The sequence below is a fragment of the Lampetra planeri genome, chromosome 69 (assembly GCF_965212315.1).
Source record: "Lampetra planeri chromosome 69, kcLamPlan1.2.h2, whole genome shotgun sequence".
In the NCBI taxonomy this organism is placed as follows: domain Eukaryota; kingdom Metazoa; phylum Chordata; class Hyperoartia; order Petromyzontiformes; family Petromyzontidae; genus Lampetra; species Lampetra planeri.
In genome coordinates, this window is record NC_136174.1 from 2,974,129 (window position 1) to 2,983,166 (window position 9,038).

Genomic DNA, 9,038 nt, shown 5'->3' on the forward strand with positions numbered 1-9,038 from the left:
GCTGTGAGGGAGGAGGAAGAGAGCCTTGACAAAATAATTTGCATTTGAAGAGGAATTTAGCATATTTATGGGAAATGCAGGAATGCAAATAGTGCTAATTGTGAAATGCGTGGGAGGTGGGCGGGGGGTTTTCAAAGTCATATTATGCCCATGCATTATGCAGGATTAGCAGCATCAAAGGGAGGGGGCAGGGGCAGGGGCAGCACCAACAAAGGGAAGGAATGTGAATAGTATGCAGCTGCAGCAACCAAGCAACCACGTAAAAAACTAAAGTATAAACTTCATAGTATCATCAGTATACTAAATATACTCTCCAATAAGCTGAGCTACTAACAGTAAGTAATACATTACAATTCTATGTCGCAAAAAATATAATATGCTTCCAGCTAAACTTTTTTCCCTTACATCAAACAGGTCTACCCCGTACTATATGCTGCCATAGACAAACCCAACATTAAATTATATACTGTATTACTATACATTGTTATATTACACTATGTATTATTCTACCCACCCTAATGTATATCACACTGCTATATATTCACTATACAATTACGATACTATATATTACTTTGTACATTGTATTAAGCATATAAATGTTATACTATTTGTTATTATACACTGTACCATTGACCGTCGTGTGAAAGATACTAAGAGGCAGCAGCGAAATATGAGAATGGGAGAGTAGCAGAGCAAAGAATCCATTCCCTGCGTAGAATACAATGCCAGTGAGTGGAACGCGGTCTGAGAGTCACGGTAAACGTGAACACAATCAGTTAAGATCCGAAATGGTTCATTACGTCCTTCCAATGATTGCTAAGCCAGAATCCGTCTTCTCGGTTGAAATTGTCTCTGTGTTTGTAAATGTGGATCGCCTCATGAACGAATCTCTCATGATAGCCAGATGGCTTGCAGTGAACCTCTGTCTTGGAGAAGTCAATGTAATGTGAGCCCACTGAATTGTAACAGTGCTCTGCCACGGCTGAGGTGTTTGTCCTACCGTGTTTCAGGTCTGCTTTATGTTCACGGATGCGGTCCGAGACATGTCGTTTGGTTTCTCCAATGTAACTGCTACCACAGAGGCAACTTAGTTTGTAGACGCCAGGGTACTGTATGTCTGGAACCACATATTTTACAGAGGGAACCAGATCACGGATTTTATGTAGTGTTGAATCGGACCTGGATCTTGTGTTTAATCAGGATTTTGGAGATCTTTTTTGTGACCCCAGCAATGTAGGGTAAGGTGATGGTCTTGAAAGGCTCCTCAACAGGATCCTTCTTGATGGTTGGAGTGATGGCTTTGCGGATTGTGTAGTCGGAGTAACCATTAGCCTTAAGAGCTTGGCGTAAGTGTTTGAGTTCACTGGCAATGTGTTCCTGGTCGGAGATGCATTGGGCTCTATGGTATAGAGTCTTGATGAGGGAATTCTTCTGGGATGGATGGTGGTGGGAATCCGGTTTTAGGTAAGCATCCGTATGGGTGGCTTTCCTGTAGACAGAGTGGCTCATTGAACCATCAGGTCTCCTTTTAATTAGGACATCCAAAAAGGGTAGCTTGCCATCTTTTTCGACTTCCATGGTGAATCTGATGGCTGGGTGTATGGAATTGATGTGGTCGAGAAATTGGTCTAGAGCAGGCCGGCCATGTGGCCAGATGACAAAGGTGTCGTCTACATACCTCTTCCATAAGGTCTGGTGTAGAGTGGCAGTCTGGGTGGCGTCAGTCTCAAATGTCTCCATGAAGATGTTGGCTACAACCGGAGATAGGGGGGAGCCCATTAGGGTGCCCTCAGTTTGCTTGTAGAAAGTTCCATTCCAGGTGAAGTATGTATTGGTTAAGCAGTGTCTCACCAGGGGAGGTACCCCAGCATTCAGTCCTTGATGAACCAAGTCTTCAATGATTGCGATGGTGTCAGGTACAGGAACTTTGGTGAATAAGAGGGATGATATTGTCATCCTCTCAGCCGACTAAGGCAATGCCACTGTCATCATGGACAAAACAGAATACAACAACAAAATCAAAGAACTACTCAACGATGGCAGCTATACAAAAATAAAAAGAGACCCCACCAACAGCCTCGTCTCTAAAACCAAGCAAATCATTTCTGATTCAACCGCATTAATTGATCAGACCAAACAGTTCTCGTTGAAACCTTCTGCAGCCAGGCCACCAAGATTATACGGCTTGCCAAAGATACATAAAGAAAATACACCTCTTCGTCCCATTGTCTCTACTATCAACTCCCCCACCTATAAATTGGCTCGTTTTTTGTCTGAAATCCTACGGCCTTTCACTGGAAAAACCACCTCTGCGGTACTAAACTCTACTGACCTGGTATCAACAATCAAGGGGATTGCCCTGTCCCCAGACGACCTGCTTGTCAGTTTTGATCTGGTGTCCTTATGGTGTATAGTAATACAGTATATAATTTAATGTTGGGTTTGTCTATGGCAGCATATAGTACGGGGTAGACCTGTTTGATGTAAGGGAAAAAAGTTTAGCTGGAAGCATATTATATTTTTTGCGACATAGAATTGTAATGTATTACTTACTGTTAGTAGCTCCGCTTATTGGAGAGTATATTTAGTATACTGATGATACTATGAAATTTATACTTTAGTTTTTTACGTGGTTGCTTGGTTGCTGCAGCTGCATACTATTCACATTCCTTCTTCTTTGTTGGTGCTGCCCCTGCCCCCTCCCTTTGATGCTGCTAATCCTGCATAATGCATGGGCATAATATGACTTTGAAAACCCCCCGCCCACCTCCCACGCATTTCACAATTAGCACTATTCGCATTCCTGCATTTCCCATAAATATGCTAAATTCCTCTTCAAATGCAAATTCTTTTGTCAAGGCTCTCTTCCTCCTCCATCACAGCTTAAATAGACACTCCAAGCCTAAGACGTGTCATTTAGACTCTGTCTTATCGACAGACATGTTCTTCACCTGAGGACGGCTGCTTGCGTTGTGGCCGAAACGTCGTGAGAATTATTTTATTATGTTTTATTTTTATTATTGTATTACTTCCCTACTACGTGACTTTACAGAAAGAACCAAGAAGATGAATCCCTGCAGTCACGAAAGCTTTAAATCGAAATGTTTCTAAATGTGGAGGGAAAAACACATGACCATGGGGAGAGAGACACTCAAGCTCCTAATTATAGCAGGCGTCAGGGTTGAGATCGAACCCACGACCTCCTCTACAGCAGGCGATGTAGTTAACATCTCCGAGCCACCGCGGCGCCCAGAAAGACGCGAAGCCACATGCTCTCGGGCTCTCACCCGTGCCCCCCTCTTCTCTCTTGACAGAGCCACCCCACTGCAAGTGGAGCGAATCTTCCTTCTCCCCCCGCCCCTTCCTCCTCCTCCTTGATGCAGAAACCCGGAGCCCTACGGGGCACGCGCAGCATGCCGTCTCTCCCCTAGGTCCTATCAGCCTTAACCGAGCACCTTTCGCAGAGAACATCAGCAAACAGGGGAAAGAAAGGTGTAAGTGCCTAGCCTTCGTGACTACGACCTTCACAAGTCTTAGTGGGCTAAAACAAGAGGGACATTTTTTTTTACTTTCTGTATACGTGTGTGTGGGTATGTGTGTGTGTGTACGTGGGAGAGTATGTAAGTATGCGAGTGTGTAAATATGCGAGTGTGTAAGTATGCGAGTGTGTGTACGTGTACGAGTATGTATATAGGGGGGAGTGGTGGCGTAGCGGTTAGCGCGCTGAGCTACGAGTTCAATTATCACTTACGGCCACCAACACCAGTGACGATTATCTGAACCGGTTCTGGCCCTCCTTTAGATCGACTCAGCCTCAAATGAGGACCTGGTGTGGTGTGTAAACATCATCACTGAGGAGACAAAGGCGGCCGGGCGTGGGGTTGACCACCCACCCCCTCGTGTGCTGTGCCAGCCTTCGTAGGTGCAACTTTCTAACAGCACTTTCCCCAACAGTCTGTTAAGGCTATACGGGGGATCTTTGTGTGTATGTGTGTGAGTGTACATCTTTGTGAGTGTATGTATATGTGTGTACGTGCGCATGTGTATTTGTGCGAGTGTGTATATGTGTGTAGGCCTGAGGTCTGGGTTGTTCTTCGTGCTTTCGGAGTCCCTGACTCGCTGCTCACAATCCTTAAGGACCTTCATGATGGTGGGCAGGCCCGGGTAAAATTACGTGGCCGGGAGTCGGAACCATTCCGTGTTCACTTTGGGATGCGCTAGGGATATTCTCTGGCTCCCACATTATTAAAACAAAGTCGACCATGTAGTTTGACAAGCCTTCCATAGCTGTACCGGAAGAATCTCCATCTGGTACAGATACAATGAGAGGCTTATCGATGCTCGGGTGCGGTCGAGGGATGGCTTCTTATTGGTAAACCATGTTATGTATGTTGGTGATTGCTGCTCAATTATAGGAGGTGTTGGAGGCGCTGTTCCTCGACCTGCAGCGTGTTACTAAGACCCACCGAAACTAAGCACCTGCCTGGGTATTGTGCCATCAAACACTCCACTCCCTCAACTCCCCATTGGTGATGGGGCAGTTGTGGAATGGAAATTTTTCCATACCTGGGTTGTGTGCTTATGACAGCAGAGGTCTCACTCCGAATAAATCTAGCGGTATTATCTTTTCATCGGTTGCGTAACGCTGTGTGGAAGCTACCTGGTCGGTCATTCCAAACGAAGCTCCGGGTCTTCTCGGCCACGGTCATGCCCTCTTTTCTTTCTGCTTGCAAAACGTGAACCCCCTGTAATGAAACATCTTCCGCCAGTTTGAAACATTCAGGCTGGCCTGCCTGCGATCTATCCTCGGGTTAACCAGGCTGGATTGTGTGAGCTCACAAATCTTTGAAAACTCTGGACAAAGTCCCATCGGTGAGCTCCCCCGGCAGGCAAGGCTGCATTGGCTGGGTCATGTAGCCTGCATGCCAGCCACCGCATGCCTAAACAGCTTTTGTTCAGCCACATAGGCTTAATACACGGCACAGGCTGGAGAAGAGATGGAACGATGTGGTACAAGAGGGCATGGAGCTGAGTGGATTTGCCGATGACTGTTACTCGCGGTGTCAAGATTGGTCTCTGTGGAGGAGGTTCGTGAAGGACGCTACTGGGCAGTTGAAGGCAGTCGCACTCCAGCAACAATGGAGGGCAGAGCAGCGACGCTCACAACAACGAGCGGAGCGCCGGGTGGAAAAAACGCAGCGAATTGGCACAGTGGTGGTCACAGGTGGTGCTTCGGCCAGTCTTCTCAGTCAGTCAACCCATGCCACCTGGGTCTGTTCCCGTGATGTGACCTCCTGCCAGCAGGCGTTCGACACTTCCAGTGGCCTTAACGTGCACATAGCCTGGCACAAGAGCCGTAATGACGATACCACCATTTAGTGGTGAATGGCGGTTGTTGTATGTGTGAGTTTGTATATGTATGCGAGTATGTACGAGGGCTGGTAACCAGAAGTCGCATCTGTATTTATACTACAGGAGGAATTAAATGAGCTATAAAGCTCTTTTCACATATGTCCGGTGGGGGCACGGGGTCAGAACGTTACAAAAACACGATTGGCGTGCAAAGTACAGGAAAGATAAACGAATTAATAAAAAAAATATATCGACAAATTAAACGAAACTATGTTCATCTTAGATTTGAAGTTTTCGTGACTGCAGGGATCCATACTCTTTGGTTCTTTCGGTAAATTCACCGAGGTATCTTATTACCTGGTAAGGTCCACTGAGCTATTAGCTTAGTTGTCAGAAGCGATCTGCCCATTACAAATGATAGCGCAACATAGTTGCTTATCATCATGTGGAAATTTATAGCAGCAAAATAATCTGGACGCATGTTTCCAAATGTGGAGAAAAACATCCACACGACCACGGGGAAAACCATGTTACGTGTGAATGTGCTGAGTGAATGCGTATTGAGTGAATGTGTTACGTGAATGCGTGATAAGTGAATGCGTGATGGGTGAATGTGTGATGGGTGAATGCGTGATGGCTGAATGTGTGATGAGCGAATGCGAGTTGTGTAAATGTGTGATGAGTGAATGTGTGATGAGTGAATGCGTGTTGAGTGAATGCGTGATGGGTGAATGCGTGATGAGTGAATGTGTGATGTGTGAATGCGTGATGGGTGAATGCGTGATGTGTTGTAAAAGTCACGAACCTGGCGACCCGAGTTCGATTCCCGCTCAGCGATTATCTGAGCCGGTCCTGGACTTCCCGCTGGGCAGACTCACGCTTTGAATGTGTAACCCTGGTGGCAGTGTAAAACAAATAGACAGAGAGACAAAGGCGGCCGGGCAGAGGGGGTGGCGGTGCTGGCCACCCACTCCCTCGTGTTGCCTTAATAGGCGCTCGCTAACAGCACTTTGCCCCAGCAGCCCCGTGTGGGCTTTGTCTTTGTGCGCGAGTTTTGTTAGGGGGTAAAGCGCTGTTAGCGAGCGCCTATTAAGACAGCACGAGGGTGTGGGTGGCCCAGCACCACCACGCCCGCCCGGCCGCCTTTGTATTTCCCCCAGTGACGATGTTTACTGCACACCGCCGCACCACGTGCTCATTTTAGGCCGAGACGGCCTAGGGGAGCGCCCAAAAACTGTTCAGATAATCGCGAGCACCGCTCGGTGTCTGGTGGTGGACGAGAGCGGGACTCGAACTCGGGGTTTGCTGGGAGCGGTGTGCGCACTCACCGCTCCCACTGCACTCGACGTAGACACACATGGAGACTGCGCGTGTGTGTTTATGTAGAGTGCAGATTTTATGGCCTTCCAAAGATCCACAAAGGAGGTACCCCGCTTCGTCCTATCGTCTCCACCATTAACTAACCCACCTACAAACTGGCCCGATTTATGTCTGAGACCCTGCTTCCTTTCAAAGGCAAGACCACCTCAGCTGTACTTAACTCAGCTCACTTGGTTTCTCTAATCAAGGACATCTCACTGTCTCCAGATGATTTACTTGTTAGTTTCTATGTAGTCTCCCTGTTCACCAAGGTACCTGTGAAGTATTGGAAATGACGGCAGGAAACTCCTTGACGGGTAACACACTTTTTATTAAATCTTGACTTGTCACAATACAACGTGTGGTCTCTATTCTTCCGACTGCACACTTCACTTAGCTCGTGTAGACTCTCTGCCTCTGGCTACACTCTTCACTTAGCTCGTGTAGACTCTCTGCCTCTGGCTACACTCTTCACTCGTCTCGTGTAGACCCTATGCCTCTGGCTACACACACATCACTCGTCTCGTGTAGACCCTATGCCTCTGGCTACACACACATCACTCGTCCCGTGTAGACCCTATGCCTCTGGCTACACACACGTCACTCGTCTCGTGTAGACCCTAAGCCTCTGGCTACCCACTCTGCATGCTGACACTGCATGCTCACCCTACACTCCGCCTCTGGGTTACACAGAGTCCCGGTCCCCACAGGACAGCGGGACTGGGTACCGCAGGGCCCTATCTCTTCCTCTCCATCTTCAGTCTTCGCTGGTCACACACTCTCCGTACGCCTGTGTGCATCACCTTATATAGTCCCTCCTCCCGGGAGACGGAGCGGATGCGGACCTCGACGTGAGCATCGCTCCTTAGTGAACCAATCACGACGCGCTATCTCTACGATCCGTTTTCCCCCAGCGCGTGTTTCCACTCCCCAACCAATCACGACGCGCTGGCACCCGATCGCTACCCCAGCGCGTATCACCACTACACCTGTACCTGACACTATTGCAATCATTGAAGACGTGGTCCAACAGGGACTGAATCTGCCTTACCAACACTGGCTTTACCTGGAATGGTACATTCTACAAACAAAATGAGAGTACCCCAATGGGATCTCCCTTATCGCCAGTGGTAGCGAATGTTTTCATGGAGAAATTTGAGACAGATGCCATTCAGACATCCACCCTACGTCCTTTCTTGTGGAAGAGATACGTAGATGACACGTTCGTGATCTGGCCACATGGCCTGCCAGCAATGAACCAATTTCTCAACCACACCAATTCCATATACCCATCGATCAAATTCGCCATGGAAGTGAAAAAAGATGGCAGGCTACCATTCCTGGATGTTTTGATCGAAAAGAGACCTGATGGCTATTTGGGACACTGTCTACAGGAAAGCTACCCACACGGATGCCTATCTAAAGCCTGACTCCCACCACCATCCAGCCCAGAAGAATTCCCTCATCAAAACACTGCACCATAGGACCCGTTGCATCTACCAGAATCACCTAGCCAGTGAGCTTGAGCACGTACACCAAGCCTTAAGATGAACAGATATTCTGACCGTACAATCCGCAAAGCTGTCTCTCCAGCCATGAGGAGACAACCATCTGTGGGATCCAACCAATATCATCACTTTTCCATACATAGTAGGGGTTACCAGAAAGATTTCCAAAATCTTAAACAAACACAAGATCCAGGTTCGTTTCAACACAGACACAAAATCCGTGATTTTATCCCATCTGTAAAGGATGTGATTCCTGATATGCAATACCCGGGTGTCTACAAACTGAGTTGTGACTGTGGCAGCAGTTACATTGGGGAAACGAAACATGTCTCTGACCGCGTTCACGAACACCAGGCAGATCTGAAACACGGTACGACCAATACCTCTGCCGTTGCTGATCATTGTTTTAACACTGTGGGCTCACATGAAATTGACTTTTCCAAGACGAAGGTACTCTGCAAACCCACCGGCTTCAGAGATTTGTTCATGAAGCCATCCAGATATATAAACACAGACACAACTTCAACCGAAAAGATGGGTACAAGCTGAGCAATCATTGGAAGGACGTTATTAACCAGGTAAAGTCTTAACTGACTGTGATGTTTAAATCCTACCTGCCTATGTCAGCTGTTATTTCCGACTCTCTATGTGTCTTTCTCTCTCTCTGTGCATCTCTCTCCGATCTCTACTCCATTACTCCAGTGATCTGGGTGCTGCCGCGGGGTTCACTTCACTCCAGTGGCCCGGGTGTTGCCACGGGGTCCACTTTCTGCCCCGCCTCTTCCCCCCCCCCCCCTTCTCTCTTCCCCCCTGCAGCCG

At 47.7% G+C, this 9,038-nt stretch overlaps 1 protein-coding gene across 1 annotated transcript in view; it reads right to left on the reverse strand.

Moving 5' to 3' along the window:
* LOC144737441 (tripartite motif-containing protein 14-like) overlaps positions 1-9,038 on the reverse strand; it is a 410,883-nt gene that overhangs the window by 117,978 nt on the left and 283,867 nt on the right. The window lies entirely within an intron of this gene.